We start from the raw sequence: 20,066 nt of genomic DNA, 5'->3' as shown, positions 1-20,066 counted from the left end.
GGGTTTTGTTAAGCAAGTTCTCCAGCAGAGCACTGGAAGAAAAAGGAACAAGACGGATTTAACCCTTTGTTCTCCTGACCCGACAGTGCTTCAGTGTCAAAAGTGGTTAACATTAGAGTCTCATAAATAGTGACTTAGCTTTTTTTTTTTTTAAAGTAAGAAATTTAACTTACCAGATGCAATTGGTTGTACAATTATGTTTGTTCTGGGGTTTTTATACAGCATCATATACTATCATATATAGACTTCCTATGAACAGGAAAACACATAACAAAGAATAGTATGAAAAACACTTTTATAGTTATATACAAAAAACACGACAGCATCCAAATAGTTATTTTTTTAATATATATTATCAGCAGATTCAATAAGTCAGCCATAATGCCTTTTTGTTCCCAGAGTTGACTCTCTTTATGACACTTTCATGTAAATTGCAGCACATTCTTGTTTTTTTTTTGTGTGTTAAGCTCAGATCGAAGTGATTTCCCACTCATGATTTAAGCTCCCGCTCGGTTAGAGATGTTATGTTCACTTTTGTAATCCGCTGGGGTAACCTCCCATTCTGCTGCTCTTCAGCACTGATAGAGGCATCACAAAAGCAGCTGCCTTCCTGTTAGCAGTTAACAAGGCATCCAAGGGTCTGGAGCCACAGAGCTCCCCTGGTTCACACACCCCTTGTGGAAGTTCAAGTACAAAAGCTGCATGTTTCAGTTGGGACACTTTACCCGAGTCTGAAATCGGCTTACAGCTTGTTATAAGATTGACATTTTCTATTCCAATTAAAAGAGTAATGTCTAGATTCTGCACTCGTAGATCTGGTTCATTAATAACTGTAAGCAGTTGGTCACAAAACTAGAAAAATAAACAGTCGCCCCCCCCCCCCCCACCCCCCGTGTCTTATTACATTCAGTAAATAAAAAATGTGCTTACTCAAATCCTTTGTTTTATTGTTTTAACACTTCAGAATATTCTAAAGAAAAGCTACAGTACCCTGCTAGGCCAACAAATAATCTCCTTTGTTACTGTATGTTTCGTGCTTATGTGATTTTAATTGCTATTGAAGAACAATTTTAAAGTGCTTTAGATTTAGGAGACTAATTTAGCTCAAATTCAAATTAATGGCTGTGTATATACAACACAATCCAGAGTAACTGTAAATATTTATGGATTATTTTACTTTTCAGCTCATCTGTGAGTAATCTCAGCCTGCTGGGTTTTATTGTAGGTAGCAGAATCTCTTTATTGGAAGGCTTCCTATTCATAATTTAAAGTACATTTCACAAGCGGAGATTGTCAGTCTTCCATTTGCAGTCAGTGCTTTAGGATGCCGCAGCCACTTAGCATGTCAGATCCCTGTCTGAACCCTGGTTTCTAAAGTGAAAACCTGGTGAATAATTACTTACTGAAGATACAGGAAAAGTGCATCAGAAGCAAACAGACAGGGTGCAAACATGTTTCATCAAATGCTTCTTTAAAACCTGCTTAGCACACATTTGAAACAAAATCTGTCCTGGCTTTCTTGTAATGTAAAACTGCTATGTTTTGTTCATTTTTTACATTGTAGTTGATTGTTTTTCCCTGAGCACCCTATCTTAGGTTAGTGAAACAGACGCCAACAATAAAATAATGATAAACAATAATGATGAAGTGTGCTCTGATATTACTGAAAGGGTTTTTAAAGATTTGTATTTTAATATTCATCTGAAGTATCGAGGCTGTGGCATGAATCCCTTTAAGGTAGTAAAAACACTAAGCAATATAATTCCAGCATGTGATTTTTAACGTCTCCTTATTTGTTGGCCAGTTTACTGTACCTTGGACATGTACATTTGCACACTGGCATTTTGGTAAACTACAGACCACCTGTTACCAATGCAAAAAAAAAAATATATACTGTAATTAAATAAAATACACATGTCAGTACTTTTTCTATAGCCAACCCCCAATATGATTTGAATATGGGTTTTTTTTTGGTTTGTTTTTTTGTGCTCTGTGGGGTTTGTTTTATCAGTTAAAACGTTGAATGGTTTCTCTTTTTTGTTTTATCATCTCTTCTTGGAAACTACCTCTCTCTCTCTGTGGCAGACTAAAACCACACAGACGCACCCTGTTTGTTTTTAAAACAAGTAAGCAGGGTAAATTAGACTGCAGTTAATTGCACTGTAACCACAGCAGTATGTGTAAATGGAACTATATTGTGACAGCACTGATAGTGAACTAATCAGTAGTGTCATTGAACCAGGCTCCGCTAATTTCTCCTAACCAAATGAACTTTCACTGAAATTAAACCGCAGCTCTTTCACGTTGCAAATCTAAACATTCAATAAGATAACTCTAATACAGTATTGTATACCCATACTCAGTTTCCCTTTAAGAGCAGTGCCAGATCTGATAACAATGAAGCATTATTGACAGAGTAATGTACTGTAGGAAAGCCCTCATCCAACTGCGGAGGGAGCCAAAGGGACTGTCGCACACGCACATGCACACGCACACACACACACACACACACACACACACACACACACACACACACACACGCACACTTTAAGTTAATTGATTACATCAATTTAAAAGCTGTAAAACACCTTGCCTTGTGATGTGATCATTCAGTATCAGTGTTTAATTGTATTATCACATATACATACATTGGAGATGGGTGGTAACAGTAAAGAAAGCACAGTTCTGACATTTCAAGTGATTGAAACAGATTGGTGCTGGATATGCTTTATTAATGCCATTCACCATAAGACACTCAATAATTATTTTATTATTATTATTTATTTCTTAGCAGACACCCTTATCCAGGGTGACTTACAATTGTTACAAGTTATCACATTATTTTTACATACAATTACCCATTTATACAGTTGGGTTTTTACTGGAGCAATTTAGGTAAAGTACCTTGCTCAAGGGTACAGCAGCAGTGTCCCCCACCTGGGATTGAACCCACAACCCTCCGGTCAAGAGTCCAGAGCCCTAACCACTACCCACACTGCTGTGCTGTACTTTGCCATGTAATCTGTACTAGCTTTGCAAAATCCAATCATATTGATTTCAAGCACATAAGGAAAACCAGTTTATTTTGAAATAAACGTTCAGGACGGGGCTAATCAAGGTTATTCGCTTATTAAATCAGATTCAAATTCAGCTCTTTTTGCACAGGAGGAAATCTGTTTCGATCCCTATGTGGAAAACCAATATCTGCTGCAAATGTGGTTATATCTGCTCACAATAGTTTGTCATAGGTTTTGCCTGTTGCATAAATTGTCTTATACTGTACAGTTTTTTTTAAGTAGTTCATACAGTATTTATTTAATGGTAGCTTTACACTAAACATGTTTTACAATAGTTGTGCATACACACACACACACACACACACACACACACATATATATATATATATATATATATATATATATATATATATATATATATATATGAATCAGTCCTTAGAAATCCTGTCATTTGATTGGTTAAAACCTCATTGCATGACCAATATATATATATAAACTCAAGGCTGTCCTGTTAGATTTGTCGTTTCTGCTGAGTTCTAAGCATGTTGTTGTTGCTGCTGCTGCTGCTGCTGTTTTTTAATGTACATCTAAGCATAGCAACAGTCTTTCAGTGAGTAAGTGAATGCCTGGTGGCCCTGCATTCTAACATTATGAAAGGGGATGAAGCTTGATCTTTCAGGAGCTCAAAAGCCACTAATGACTAAAGAAGCCTGGCTCAGTGTATGCAGCAAGACACACTTCAGAAGAAGCATCTGTACTGAAGTTAAATAAATTATGATGGACAGGAATTTTGCAATCAATATTTTATCTGGAGGAAATGCGGAAGTTGTGCTTCAGTGGGCAAGTCCTGTTTTGGATGTTTTCTTGCAGTTACAGATTCAAGGTTGCGTTTTTCAATCAGTCGCATTAAGCAATTCCATTGTCTTTAAGCAATGTCTGGCAGCATCCAGTCCTCACACGATGCACATTAAAGCTTTACTACCCCAGATAGGAATTCATGATGGATTTTATTTGTAGTCTTGCTAACTCTTACCTGCACCAGATATGAAGTCATAATGTATTCTATTTGTAGTCTGCAGTCGTTTGTTGTTATTTCTGGATTCAATTTGGAATCCAAATGGATTATTTTGAAAGAGAGAGAGAATGTAGCCCTCCCATTACAGTATGTCTCAGTTTATCACTTAGTACAAATGTTACAATTGCAGTGTTTTATCCATAACTATAAACCACTTAATAGTAGTACATTTAGAAGCACTGAAATAAAGTTAAATTCAATGACAAGCATTTCGACAAAGCCCTCTCAAAGTCTGCTATGTCAACTTTACAAGGTTACAATTTCTAAATTGTAATGTTTTCCATTTTTTCTGTAACTTCTTGGACTGAATATATACCCAAAACATTATTATATAATAATGATGTTTTAAGCAATATATATATATATATATATATATATATATATATATATATATATATATATATATATATATATATATATATATATATATATAGTTTATATAAAACAGGCCTTTATGATGGCTGTAGTATGATTGTTTAAAATAGTGATCACCAGAAAGCATTTCACAGAGACCATAAATGAAGAAGAGTGCCGTTTCGAGGCTTCATGATTAATGTATTTTAATTACTACTCCATTGATTTGGGTTGCAAAAGTCAATAAAGCGTGCACATGTAATAAGCAAGTCAAATCAGTAGCTATATCAAACTGATTCAAATCACGCTCCGTGTTGTCAGTTTTCCTCCAGCCTGCCTCTGAGATAAAAACTGGTCACGCTCCGAGCAGCAGACTCCATTATTAATTATTCCTTCATCAGGCTGGGTTTGTCAGACACAGTCACGCAGGAGCCTGAGGTAGCATTCATCCAGGCATCTCTCTCATTAATCTTTCATCCTTTCATATATATACTATGTATTTTTAATCTGTAATCTCAGCCCTTCAAGCTCATTCTGAACACAACAGCATTTTCCATGGCAAAACAGTCTGTAATTATCCCCTCGTACTCTCCTCGAAGTACATGTTTTAAATTAGAATCTTTGTCTTACATTTGAAAAGACTACAGACACTGATTGATGTGTTGCTAAAGGGAATTGTCTCAAAACCCCAGAAGTGCTGTGGTAGTCAAACTGTGGATATAGTATGTATTGTACAGTATATATCGTTCTACAGTATAGGTTAATACTTGACTAATGAAGACGCATAGCATATTATTGGGTACGAGAACTCAAAACTGCTTTTGAGAACTACTGTACCCGCCTGCCCTGGGGCACACTTCAGCAAGACTGGATCACTGTAGATCAGAAATGCTTTCTTAACAGTATACTGCAGGCTGCTGCAATTCTTATTTTTTTTCTCCTAAACTCTGACGTAGAAGAAAGATTTCAGATTAACTTTAAGATGCAAGTAAGACTTTCATGATGCCTTTGATGCCGTTCCCATAATTCAAAAGTCCGTTATTCTCAGTTCCACCTGTTTGGACCCCAGTTTCACAGCTGCGGATCAGCTACTCCAGTTATCCAGTAAACTCGCGCACAAACACAGAAAGGGCAAAGAGGAGATTTTGAAATAAAGAGCGTCACCAACACCAATCACTGTACACTCTACAGTCAGAATGCTCATTCGGCAATCAGTCAGCCAGCCAGTAGATTTTCACAACACATCCACTTGTCTCATACAAAACACACACACTGTGAGAACCAGGGGGGATTTGAATCTTGAACTGAATACAAATTCAATTAAAGCTGCTCTGACCTGGATGCTGTGCCCACTAACACCATGTTTAACCTCTGGGTACTCCGCTGACAGGCAGTGTCCTGGGAACCAGAAGGAGGGGTGGCTGCAGAGGCTTGTTTTACATTGAATGTGACTCCTTTAGAAACCCCCTGCCATCAGTGTGCATTGTTCCTGCTTTGTATCATTTAATAAGAATTAGTTAATGGACCATGGGGGTTTGCTGCGAGGGGCAGAATGCAAAGCAGGCCCTTTTCTTCTCTGGCTGTCTGTTTTCCTTATTTACATGATTGCACATTTTGCTCATCAAGTTTTCCTCACTGATTATTCCAGCAGGGTACAAAAAAAAAAAAGTGCACAGTGGCTGTCACTCAACTGTCTTCAAAAAATAGAAAAAAAGGGGCATGATTATGTGGTGGCAATAACAAATCTAGCAACTTGCAGCTGTTTAAAACCTCCATCAAACCAGGATTGCCTGATTTAAAGATCCACTTTTTTTTTTTTTTTCAAATAAAAAATACACAACTTTTTATTTCTTTTGACATTGTCTAATAGTTTATTTTTTCGTTTGGTAAGAAGTCATGTAAAGTGGATTTTGTAATAGCTGGAGAGGAAACCATTAACACCCTTTTCTTACACTGGTTTTACAATGTAGGGAAACTTAACACAATGCATGCACTACAGTATCTCCTACTGGAAGGAAACATGTCATTGCAATTGATATCAAGTCCCATCCCGGTTAACCGAAATGTCAGAGCAAGAGTAATGGCTTGGCAATTTCTCGCAGCATGGCTTGGTGACCCCTGTGATTGACAGGGTGACCTGTGGACCCTAATCACATGGTTTTGAAACTAATGTCACAGAAGATGAAGCATGACACAGCCATTTTCTGTAACTGGAGAGCTTTTTTTTCCAGTTTGAAAGGGGAAAAGCAGTAGGTATGGAAAGAATTCAGTAATGCGAAACTCCAGTAAATTGTTTTTATTACTTGATCAACTTATTTTTATTATTATAGCCCAATGGTTGAAGAAAAGGCAGTTGTAATTAACTAATACGTTATTGTGTTAAATATCCTCCTATTTTTTATGTATTATTACTGCACAAAAGTAGCGGAGTCCAGTTTTTCTAGTACTTTTGATATCTCACAGTATTTTGCCAAAATATTACTGCGCTCCAGGTTTAACAGGTACAATAAAATATTTACCTGTTAGAGCTTCAATGGAGTTTTATTTGAACATGGTTGGAACAAAGACATTTAGCTCCCCCTTCCATAGAGGGACACAACACTGTAGGGTGGAAATGCACACACACATTCCACTCCTATAGTGACTGTGCTTCCCGATGTCATTTCAATCACATGGATTTCTTTGAAATATAAACATTGATTCAAAACCTTAAAAAGTCAATTTATGAGTCCTAAGAGGTATAGTGCAGTAGCGTGGTGAAGGACAAGAGTCACAGCGTGATGGATTTGCTCAAAGCGCACTTCTGAGCAGCCAGTTCTTTATTCATTTAAGAGCCAAGGGACCAAGCATGGGGAGGCATCTCTACCATCATGAATTAGAAAAAAAAAACAGTACTGTACCTCACTCCTTGAAGAACTAATTGACTTTCCTTAAGGTTTGAGAAATACCACTGGGATATTGTTATAATGCACATGTATGAAGAAACCTTCTTCACAACTCATTTTTAGACAGCAATGGGAAACAATACATTAACTCTATTAAATTTGGAGAAATTGTGGCAGTCAGCCCATGACACCCCCACATATTTACAGGGTACCACTCTTCCCTGTCTGTGAAAGAGATCAGTCATGCTAGGCAGTTTTAGGGCAGGTACAGTAAGTTGGCAGCATCCATTAGGAGTTGGTTATTTATTCCCAGTGGACGCATGCATTGAAAAAAGGTATTTCTTTGTAGCAGGTGGAGAATATCGTGCATTATTTTATATTTTTGATGATCTCGTCCAAACCTTGTGACATGCAAACTCATCTGAGCAAAAAGCCAGACAGACATTTTTTGGGGAACACCTATTGTAACGAGTACCTGGCCATTAGAAGTGACACCAGACCCTTCTTCTAGGGACTCAATGATTTATAATACATTCAGTACAGTTTCCCTCAGAAATGATGTAACATATCATAAATACATGCTAAATTTTCAGCCAGTCCTGGCCTGCATCTTATTCAGTAGAATCTTGTCACACGCTGCAACCAATTGGGGACAAGCGATCATTTCCGCCATCAAATAGGATGCTTCACCTCACCCCCTTTACAGGCAGCTGAGATCGATACTATGGAGTAGTCACAGAGAGCACTACTCTGCTGGAGACTTTAAAGGATCTATATCCTATCTGAGATTGATTTCTATGCTAGAAAGTAGAAATCCTTTGGTCCCTTTAGTTTAAGGGAATCGTTGGGAACAGAAGCTTCTCTCTCGATTTTGAACTATATAGCGATTTCCAAAGGCTGTTTATTTGGTTTTCCTTCTGGCTTAAGAGTAACATTCACAAATGGAATTCACTAACAAGCATACACACCATTCCCTCTGCATCCCCAGTCATGTCAGCACAGGGCTTGGCCAAGGGAAGTCTTGAAAGAGGTGGCGTCTCTTATAGGCTTCCCAATTAAACCTGGACTTAAACTCAGCTTCTATTTGCCTCCAAAATAGTTTTCTTTATACTTACAGATGAGCAATACATGTATTTACCGTTAACATTTTTATTTACATTTACATCCTAATGAGTTTTGTATAGCATACAGTGCCACCAGTCGCCAAATATTGTTAATGTACTTTCTTTGTCTTTCTAGTTTAACTTGGCAGACAAAGCCACCAAGTGAGCCAACACAGTATTTTACCTTGATATGAAAGGCCAGTTTTAAAAGTAAAATATAACACAGGTTTCTATGTTTAAGCTTCCAGGGGTTGGCCCTGGTTGCCACCTACCAAAATACATAAAAATAATAATAATAATAATAATAATAATAATAATAATAATAATAATAATAATAATAATTACAAAAAAAAAAATTAAAATGTAAAACCTAATTACATTGTACTGGTGGTTCTTGAGAACATCCCCACAATTCCTTGTGTAATCTGGCATACAGACAGCCTTGTCTCCTGCAGATACTAAAGCAATAAAGTGAATGTACTTTGAGTTTCTAAAAATACCTGACTGCTTATATCTGGTGTTAATGGCTGTTTGAAAGACAGCAGAGGAGTTTATCTGCGGCCCAGGGATATTGATGGGAAAGGTGGCTGTCAACCTTATTCTAAACATAGCTTGAGAATGGGATTGCAAGGCAATAGTACTGTATGGAATTAAAAAACCGAAACGGAACCTACAATTCCATGTTCTGGACAGCAGTCAACAGTAACAGCCTTGAACACATTATGAAGGGAATTGTTTGGGGCATACTGCAGGGAGCTGAAATCAGACGCAGGAAAGACACACTGACTGCGTTAAAATGGGAGAATCTAAGAAAGAATCCCAAACTCTGTCTACCCCCCTTTAGTATAGCTATTGAACAGCTGCAGAATAAGATACGGAAAATAGTTCATTTTGGACCGCACTGATGTTTTTAGTACAATGTAATTCACACATTGAAAACATTTTAAATCAAACTTAGTTCATAGCTGCGTTTACAAGGGTTTGTCAGGTTGATTTCATAGTTATATATATATATAAAAGATTTAAAATGAGGTTTCTATCTGGGAGTTGGCTAACGAAAGTCTACTTCAGGCTATAAGCACATCTGTTATTGCAGCAATATAATTTACTACTGCTCTGCCTTAGATTTTGAATTGTGTGTTATATTAGTATGCAGGGAGTTATATTAAAATGAAGTGGTCTTAGTAAGAGATTCATGACTGCAGATGTTAGGATCTGAACATTTCCAGTTTCCCATATAATGGCATGTGATTCCTGTAACACTACATCTATAATACAAATTCAGAGTGACTCACATACCCTCTGTTACACCTATGATTCCCTTGAATGACTGCACTCAAGGAGAATTTGGTAAAAATAAATAAAGATTGTTTTAAAAAAATAAATACAAAAAATGAAACACCTCCCTAGTCGGCAATGGTTCTCTGGTCATAGCTTAATCCACTGTGAAATTTCTCTGAAAAAGTAATTTTACAGTTGAAGATTCAAATCTCTCTACCTTGCAGTCGTTCTCTTACCTACTCTAAAACATAGACGTCTTTTTATTTCTTATCAAAGAGACCGCATTGCTGATTAGAGGTTGTTAATAGGAGGCTGCATGGTCCAGTGGTTAAAGAAATGGGCTTGTAACCAAGAGGGTCCCGGTTCAGATCCTGGCTCACTCACTGATTCACTGAGCAAATCACTTAACCTCATTGTGCTCCGTCTTTCGGGTGAGGCATTGTTGTAAGTGACTCTGCAGCTGATACATAGTTCACACACCCTCGTCTCTTGGATAAAGGCGTCTGCTAAATAAACAAATGATAAAATAATAATAGTACAGGAATAGTCAGAGCAATTGGCTATAAGGTTGTTTTTGAGTTTAGCACCATGGACTTAAGGGGGATTTTGATTGTTGGGAACAGCAAATGTAGGGCTGTACTCCACACAGAATCACTTGAAAATAATAGAAAGCTGTTACTGTTTGAGAATGGAAGCATATGATGATGAGGAGGATGAAAGGAAACAGAACTGTTTAAAAAAAATCTAAAATATAGAACTATATACTGTATTGTGTAGAACATACAAGAGTGTGTGTGTGTGTATATCTATCTATCTATCTATCTATCTATCTATCTATCTATCTATCTATCTATCTATCTATCTATATATATATATATATATATAAAATCCACCTCTGCCTTTTAGATAACATAATAAAACATTTATAAAACAGTAAGGTATGACCATATTCAGTACTGTACATATTCAATTTAATCAAAGCTTATTTTCTTAATAAATGAAAAAGAAATGGTTTTGTTACAAATGCAGAGACGTTGAAAGGAGGTCTACTAAATAACCATGATCATTATGCTGGGTGTAAAATAATAATAATAATAATAATAATAATAATAATAATAATAATAATAATAATAATAATAATAATAATGCAATATTATTTGAGCTGTAAAATCATTATTTTTCAGTCTCAGAGGTATAATAGCTCTCAGCACATTTTTACCACTTGGGAAAATATCTTGTTCAGCTTTTCACTGATCTGAAACAGCCAGAGCTTCTTTCAATTAATTTGAAATAATTACACAGGTGAGGAGGCATAATGGTTTTTAAAGGCAGACAAGGCACAGAACTGTAAATATATATAAAAAAAAAAACAGGTTGGATCACCTGAGCATGCTTAAGCTCTGCTAGACTCAGCGGTTCAGTGCAGTCTTACACCATGAGCTCATCTTACCAAGCGTTGAAAGCATTTCAATTATTTAGCATTTTGAAATCCGCAGTTCTGCAGCAGCAGCAGTCTGAAAATGTTTTTTTGGAAGACGAAAATGCACATCAAATGATAAAGTTAGTTATATACTGTATATATATATTTATTTATGAGGAATAGCAAATTCAGTCATGGCAGCTTTTTATTAGCAATTAAACAGTTGACAAACATGTATCACAGCAGTTTGACTTGCTTGGCTTTGACATCCTCTCAAAGCACAGCACAGGCTCAAAGAGAAGGGGGTGTAAATTTACCTTGAGTACTTAATCTGCACCAATGAGCTTTGTAATGTTTCAGTTCAAGCTGCCCTGCATGTGCATGCCTGAATATTTTCATCATTTTAAGAAGACTCTTACTGTTTCAACATAAGCAATTACACTAGTGTCATTTTTCATTTAGTCTTTGTCTGGGAACCTCAAGCAACCTGCATTTATAATTCAACCCTAGACCCCTAAAAAAAAATTGAAAATGCGTGCCATTTGTCATGAGGTTTGCTAGCGAAACAACTTTCCTTGTTAATTAACCTGGTATTATTTCAGCTAGCGCAGCCCAGTGGGAACCGGCAGAACAAGCCACGCAATTAGAAGAGGCCAGAAAGTCATTCTTATCCCAGCGCGCCTCACAAACGCAGGCATCAGTATGCCAGACATGCTCCGATAACAAACAAAAAAAAAACAGGAAAAGAGAGACATGGGCGGACACAGTGGGCTTTTGATTGCAAACTGTAAATGAGCCTTGCATGTTTTTTTTTTTCTTCTTGGTTTGATTTTATTCTTAAATTGTACACTTCGACGTGCCTGTGAAATGATTCATGGGCTGGCAAGGGAAGCCCCCCCCCCATGATAAAAAAGAATGAAGCTGTGCTCATTCTAATCCCCTCTTTTTTCCTTGTTTTTAGAGCTGACCTCTGCAGTAAAGCACCTGTCCTACGGCTGTAAGACCAAGTCATTCATTATACCTGCAGAGCGACTGTTTGATAGTTTGCAGAGCTGAGCACCAGGAGGAGGTGAGTGAAGGAGCGAATGGAATAATAAAAGTACCAGCTGTTTGGGGGCACTTACAGTCGACGTGCCTCCTTCCTTACAGGATAATGGATTTTAGTTTGCCTCTCATGAGGATGTCACAGGGACCCGCCGAGGCTGTAGCAGAGCAGAAAAGATACTCATTTGTCAAGAGAAAATTGTTTCAAGTCAGAAGCATTTGGGAGGAGGAAGGGAAGGAGGGATTATACATGCCGTTTCTCCCTAGACAACCCAATGAAAAGTGTGGAGCTCAGCCATGCATTCCTGATTAGCGATGGAAAGTGAATGCAAACAATGCGCCCAGGAGGTCACAGAATGGCTAAGATACCCCCCTCACTCCAACCCCCATACCACACATCAATACACCCTGGGATCTGTGTGTACAGCCTAGTGTATTTGTCCATGCAAGCAAAAACAAAGGCGTGTTTATCATTTTAAAATTTTAATTGAAGGATTTTTTGATGAATGCTTGTAAAATTCAGATTTTTAAAAGTAGAAACTCACAATTACTGCACAAAGAATTCATTAGGAATTAAATTATATTAGGTTTGGTATTATGATACAAAAGAAAGATTCCATCCAGTGGTCTGTTTTAAAGTCTTGCCTAAAGCGTTATTGTATTGATTTTTTGGTGAAGGTTGGATCATGGGGTAGAACAACTATCAGTTTACAAGAGTCAAATAGTTGAGGTAATTCTAATAGGTTGATTATTTATAAATGTCTGGTGCTCTATTTGTGAACATATTTTCTGGTCACATGTTGCAGTAATAACGTTTTATTACAATAACATTTCTATGGTAATTGATTGTAACTGCAGTTGTGCTTCCGTCCATTGGAAACATTTTGTTTAGTTTAGTTCTAGGGCCTCTGGAAATGAACAGGGCACATGTTGCTTCAACACAGATAGTACAATCTCAATGGCTTTCCCAGGTGTGTATCTTACTGAAAGGGAATGGCCACTAGAATGCTCTTGAGGGTTGCATTCCTGTCTGCTTATATTAAATTAATACAATTTTGTGCTAAAACAGCTTGACCATTCCTAATCTTACAGCACATGTACATGCACCAGGGAATCTTGTCCGAACAACAGAGAGCTCAACAAATCACACATGAAAGTAACCCCAGGCTAAGTGTGACCTATTCACAATCTTATAAATCAATAGAAATAGAGCCTTCATGCTGCAAATCCATCTCTTTTAAATGTGTCAGACGTCTATGTGTGAATACTAGCGACAATTTTCATTTGTATGGATCTCTCGCAACATCAGGAACCTGGAAAAATCGTCTTTGTTGCTACAGAAGCAAAGGAGGCAAAAAAATAAAATGAAAAACGAAAAAGTAATTTTGTAATTATCCAAGCAGGGTACTGCTTGTAAAATGCTTCAGAAATAGTTGTAACCTGGTCGTCCGTCCGTCCGCCTGTCCCGTCTACCTGTCCCCCGTCCCCCGAGATGCCTGCTAGCACATTCTAAGAACCAATCAAGCATAAACATATTCTTTGTAATATCAGCACGTACTAAATTCAGCTCGTTATATCATAAAGAAATGCATTTGAGTCTACGTGCTGAACAGTTCTGATCCCTTGTGTAGTCCAAAAATAGGAGGAAGTGTGTCAGTGATAAAATAAGGTTAGAGCCAAGGTCTGGGAGACTGGCGATACTGGCAACTCTCTGAATCCCACCTCAGCTTTACTCTCTAACAGTCGGGACAAGTCACTTCATCTCCCAGCACCTTGCTCAATGTAGCTGTAAAACAAGCTGTACCCATTACAGTGCTCATTGAAGCTGCGCAGACTTACAGCATAGAGCACAAACACTTTAGTGCTGATGTTTTCCCCACACAGATTCTGTGTAGGTGTCACCAACAATATGCAACATGCCCATGCAAGAAACGTCACACACTTTTCATTCAAAGTCATTAAACATTTATTTAACTGAATGATTTTCAGCATAGCACATGTACACAGCAGCTACCTTAAAATCAAAACCTACAATAGCTCTGCCAATCAGGTGTCAGTAATGTAGAATTAAAATAAAATAAAAACTGCTGTTGGGGGTCATTATACTGTGAGGAAATGTTTAGTTTGTTCAAGCTTTTTTAATACTCATTTGAATAGTTCTCAGTGACTGATTTTAGAGACAGGTAGTACTAGTACTGTACCAAATAGAGTCCATATACAGTAGTACTGCAAAACAAACAAACAAATTGCAAACATCAAGCAGGTCTAATTAGAAACCAGGTTACCAATGCAAAAGCAGGTTCTTCTGTGTCAAAAGCCCCCGAACCAGGGAGTCATGGTGATGAATGAGCCTAGCATTCCCTGCCAGCGCCAGTGGAGAGCTGCAATCACGATGAATGATCTCCATGATAATAAATCAGAGCATGTCTCCACACGAATACAAACAGCACCGCAGCGGTCGTGTGGGGAGGGGGAGGAGGATAGATATCTGCCTTTCTTTCCCTCTGGTCTGCGCTTGGCTCACGCTGCTGCCTGTGTAAATTGAACACACCTGGGGAAGAGGGTTGCTGCCAACAGAGCTGGATTTTAATGAGAAACCCCCAGACTAATGACCTGAACGTAGAAACAGGAAGACTTTTGTGAACGCTGCACCCTGCCCTGAACAGTCAATTGGCCTAGCACCGCTCTTGGTTTATAAAGATAACATATACTATAGGGGTTCAAATTTAAACATGCCTCAGTGTTTGCAAAACCTACAACACTTTACTGCCCCAACTTAAAAAGTGAAATGGATAAGTTATTTAAAAGGTCATTCTATGGGTATTCAAGTCAACGTTTCTTGAATGTGTTTATTTCCACTTGGGACTAGGGGGGGTCTTTTTTTTTTTTAACTTGGTATCACTTTTACTTCTACTTCGTTTTCTTGGCAACACTTTTTAAGAGGTAGAATTATACATTAGGTAGTACTGTATGTAGGCACACAGCTTTTACTATTGAACTGTAGTTGTGTTGTAAGCCTATGAAAATTGATACATTTAGCACTTTTTCTAAATCAGTCAACCATAAACGAATACACATTTTTTGTGTTTAAATACTACCGACATGTCATTATTATTATTATTATTATTATTATTATTATTATTATTATTATTATTGTTGAAATATTGATCAATAGAGAAGTGCCGCTATTCAGTTCAACAGCATAGACCCCAGAGAGCACAAGGATTTGCTCAAACTCATCAGGACCGAACAATTGTCATGCTGTTCTTCTCTGTTTATTCTGCGTGTGACAAAAGCATAATTCTCTCTATTACCGTGTTTCAGTAGAACAACCTTTATATCTTTCTAGATGACTAATGTTTAATCATGAAGAAATTTGTTTTGACAGTAAAATCAGGTTAAATGTATGTTTGGCAGTACAGCAGAAGAATTAAGACATAACTAACTAAGATTAGAAATAGTCTGCTATCTAAAGCACGGGCCGCTGAACAATTTCATACCAGACGTGAAGAGGTTAATGCAGACAGGTTTTTTTCAGTTTGTTTCGCTTGCCAACAAGTCTTAAAAGCAACCCTATGTAAAATGACAACTGCAGAAAATGCGTATAATACATTCTAAGTATGTACCAGTCTAATTTACTGACTGTAATTCACAGCCAAGACATAAATAATAAATGATACTTTGTAAGGACATCTATAGAGCTATGTAAAGTATGGTAATCAAACTGTACTCATAACTTTAAACTGTCAATCAAAAGGTAAAACCAAGAAAATCAAGAAGACAAACATTTAGGTTAGTGCATTCATCAGTGTTACAACCTTTATACAGATATAGACATTCCCATAGGAATAAGAACAGGATAGTATTTGCTGGGGAGCTCCTGTGGGAGTCAGTCTGGTTTACTTCTCTGAAGGAGAATCAGATAACGTACATAGAAATGTTACAGGATACCAGCATGTTTAGTGATTAAAAATAAGTATTTACCATCTTGCAGTAATGTGGTCCAAAAGGCTTATGGCTGTTATCCTTTATTCCTTGGAATTCATTTCTGGAGGCTGTTTTGCAACCATCCGGTACTGCTTAAGATGGCACCCCACCTACATCGTAACAGCTAATTAGGATTACTAGAATCACTGGAGCTGTAGTTTAACATTATATCATGGATCCCTCAGTCCCATTGGCATTAGGTAAGTAGATATTGACTGTTCTTTTATGAGGCTGGTGAACTACTGCCAGCACATATCTCAAATCTTTAATACATTGTTTATTAATAACGCAATAGTTCAAATCAAAGCACATGGCATTAGCCTTTCAGAAATCATTACTAATGACCGTTATCTTTACTAATCCATTTCCCCTTGAATAGAATAGACCTGACCAGGCATGCACCTTGTCCTGCTGCTGGCTGATTTGCTCTAGAGTTGCTATCCGCTGTTGCTAATGCTGACCCTCTGGCTCTGCTCCGTCCCTGTGTTGCAGCTCAGGAAAATAGGTGTGGATTTCAGTCAGTGAATAGTTGTTATTGATTCTCTTTTCCCTCCAGACACAACTTTCTATCTTAAACAAAAAATAGCTTCTTTACTGAGCTCTACAAGCTAGGTACACACACACACACACGCACACACACACACACACGCACGCATGCGCGCACACACACACACGCACACACACACACACGCACACACACACACACACACACAAATGTCTTGGACATTAAGACTTCACCTCTGAGGTGTACTTGTGGGCATGACATATCTCTTGGTGCTAGTTCACAGCAGTTAACTCTTGCAGGTTGTTGGCCAGTCGTGGAGTTTTCCAGCACACTCATGCAGTTGCAGTTAGTTTGTGTTTGGAATTATCCTTTGCAAGTGAAGCCAAAGCAGCACTGGGGTTCATCCCTTGTATAACGCTGTGGTGAACTTCCCCTTACCTGGGACATGAACCTAGTCCATTCCGAGCAGATACACCAACAATTCCAGTTCTCTGAAATAGCCAGGCTCCCCCAGGACTCGTCTTCATGCCACATCACTAGTGCATGCTGTGCAGCACATGTAAGGAGAATAGTCACAATGAACACCTGCTGTATAACCATAGTCACTCCAGCAGTCAATAGTCTGAAACTATTACCCTCTTACATGTGCTGTACACATGTGGAAATATATACTAATTGGAGTTTTCTGGAATGTGATTTCTGAAAAAAAAATTTCAAGTTTATCTGACCATTTGCATTATTTGGATCCTGATATTTCTGATCTTTAAATACCCTCTCTGGTGAGCTTTATTTGTACATAAATCTGTACTTACAGGAACTGTAGAGATTATTTATTCCAATGCAAATCTCTTTCTAATCTTGTTTATGAAAGCCAAATGCATCATGACTTTATCAGTAATAACCCAGGCAAGCAGTTTTACCTTGAAGCACACAGCAACTCCAACCCAGTGTCATGTGCCCGCATAGTAAAGTGCTCAACATCCTTTTATTCTTTCTGATGAATTCTCTGCTTGTGAGTCACCAAATTAGTGGGATTATTACAACGTGGTTTGTGCTGCAGGCAACGACATTTTTTAAAATCCTACATTAGAACAGCCGCAATCTTCGTAATCTGTCCATTAACGGAAGAATGCAAGTTGACAGGCTCCTGTCTCTCCACCTTTCCGTGAATCTCTATCAGATGCCAACAGGAGAAGATTCGTTACAGGAATAACCTAATAGCAGCAGTGAAGGGTGGAATGCTAATGTAAGAGCCTACTACATCAGTCCCACTTTGGAGTGGGTTTAACAGGTTTCTGTATTTTCTTTCTGGTAGTATAGATTTGTTTCTAATCAGAAATACATAGAACATTATTGCTAGGCGATTAGATATCAGTTTCTTGCTCTGTGGCTTTCATGCTCTGTGTATCATAAGCTTATTCCCTTGAGGTGTATCTTAACTACAGACAAAGGGGCTCTGATAAGCTTGGGATAAGACACAAGCCCTGCTTTTCAGTGTTTGCAAAGATAAAGGTCTGTGTTTAGCTCAAAATGCACTCTCTTCTTCATGCTCTTTCCCAGTTTCTTCCCCCCCTCTCTCTCAGTATTAATGTTTTTTTTAAGATAAACTAGTACAAATAACAGGTTTACTGAAACTTCAGCTGTTTTTAGCATGTGATGCAAACTTTACACAGGAAGAAATGCTAAGGACGTCTCAAAGACATTATCCTTCATTCTTTGTTGTTGCACCACAGATAATTGTGGACTGTGCATGCTCTGATAAAGCTGTGACATGTAGACAGTCACCCCTCAAAGAGAGGTTTTACATTTTGCTGAAAACGATTGCATCTGACCCAAGCTTTTCAGCATGGAAAAAAATGAATTCCAAGATACAGATTTGATATCAAAACAAGCTCAGCAATCTATAATCAGGGTGTGCAGGGATTTCTGTAGGGACATGAATGCATTAGAAATACGTGTTTAATGTTTAAATAAGAAAACAGTGGCAGATTAATACAATAAGCGTCCTAAAACTCTGCTATATTGTGGATCCTCCACCAGATTTTTATTATGCCATGTATAGTACTAGTAAATGTGAGCAGTGTTTGCCGGCTTTTATCATGTATTATTGTAGGTGAGACTGGACCTCTCAGAGGGGATTGGATGGTACCAGTTTAGGGTTCAGGTTAAGATTAGGGTTGGGGTTAGGGTTAGGGAAAGTGATCTGAAAATTAAGGTTTTAGTTGAAAGTGCATGGATATAGTCTTATATGAAAAGAAAGATTACTTTGTTACAAAAAAAGGGGGGAACAAATATTTGGAAGGGGAACCAATATTTCTGAATATCGGTTCCTAGGGGGAACGAATATTGGTTTGTGGGGGAACCAGTTTTCGGCTGCAACATATATTCTCTGACACAGGCAAGGATAGTTAATATAGTTAAAGGGTGATCCACCGCTGTTTAGATCAGTAAAATTGACCCTATTGTTCCAAACATTCATCAGATCCTAATACACTGATACTAGAAAAAAAATGGTCCTCAGAAGAATCCCAGCAATGTGTTGTAAATCTTGGGTTATGGTCTGTTGATGGAAGCCAGTCACCTCAGACTCAATTACCCATGCATGTGTAAACTGCCATTGAAAGCACTTATTTTAGTCTGTGGTTTAGTGTTGAGGTTACATGCTTTTTCTTGCCACACACCATTACGCAGTAATGTCAGACAGCTGCGCAGAATTCAAAACAAAAGAGCTTCACTTTCACCAAGGAACAGCTTGTTAACTTCATTCTAGAGAACGGGACAACACTGTGTTCGTGCAGGGCTATGTTTCCTCTGAAACTGATATCCTGTCTAGTCTAGAAAGCACTTGGGAACCTCGAATACCTACAGACCATGGAGGTCTTCAGTGCTGTACCTCCAGAGGATATTAAAAGTTCAGAAAACATACTGTACCAGACCTTGCTGCCTGTTTGTATCAATGTACTAACAGTTTATCTGTCAGCTTAACCTCATAACCCAAAAAGCATGGGTCATATTAAGGATCATCAGGCATGACTGTTAATATCACAACTGAGAACATCCTCATACATAAGCAATCACCGTGGTTGTGTGTGACCCATAGTGTACAGTGTTAATCTTACTAGGCAATCCAACTGTAGCTGTCTCAGCACCAACGCAATCAGCATCCGATTTAGACAAGCCTTCAGCCAATCTCCAACACAGTCCCATGTGTCTCTAATGTAGTCAGAGGAATTGAAATGTCATGGTGTGGGTTGATATTTGCACAGGAGATCGCACCTCGCTATTCTGAAAGCTACTCTGGATTATATATTTAAAAAGCTTGCAGTACAGTAATAATATAAAAATGCATTTTGTGAAAATGTATTCAGTGATTTAGGTTTCATTATTTTTTAATA

The 20,066-nt window shown here is 37.9% G+C and overlaps 1 protein-coding gene and 1 long non-coding RNA gene across 5 annotated transcripts in view; one reads left to right on the top strand and one right to left on the bottom strand.

Annotated features, from left to right (window-relative positions):
• Positions 1-16,919, bottom strand: part of LOC131702062 (uncharacterized) — an 80,101-nt gene extending 63,182 nt beyond the window's left edge. Inside the window, exon 1 of the long non-coding RNA XR_009309260.1 lies at positions 16,164-16,919. This is a non-coding gene — a long non-coding RNA (uncharacterized LOC131702062). The remainder of the gene's footprint in view (positions 1-16,163) is intronic.
• Positions 1-20,066, top strand: part of LOC117431279 (extracellular sulfatase Sulf-2-like) — an 87,441-nt gene that overhangs the window by 4,406 nt on the left and 62,969 nt on the right. For all 4 annotated transcript variants that reach the window (XM_059003701.1, XM_059003698.1, XM_059003703.1 and 1 more), the window contains exon 2: positions 12,097-12,204. The gene's annotated coding sequence lies outside the window, so the exon portion shown is untranslated. The remainder of the gene's footprint in view (positions 1-12,096; positions 12,205-20,066) is intronic.

This window comes from Acipenser ruthenus, chromosome 29 (genome assembly GCF_902713425.1).
Source record: "Acipenser ruthenus chromosome 29, fAciRut3.2 maternal haplotype, whole genome shotgun sequence".
Lineage (NCBI taxonomy): Eukaryota > Metazoa > Chordata > Actinopteri > Acipenseriformes > Acipenseridae > Acipenser > Acipenser ruthenus.
The sequence above is the reverse complement of the archived record's forward strand: the minus strand, read 5'-3'. Positions and strand labels throughout refer to the sequence as shown.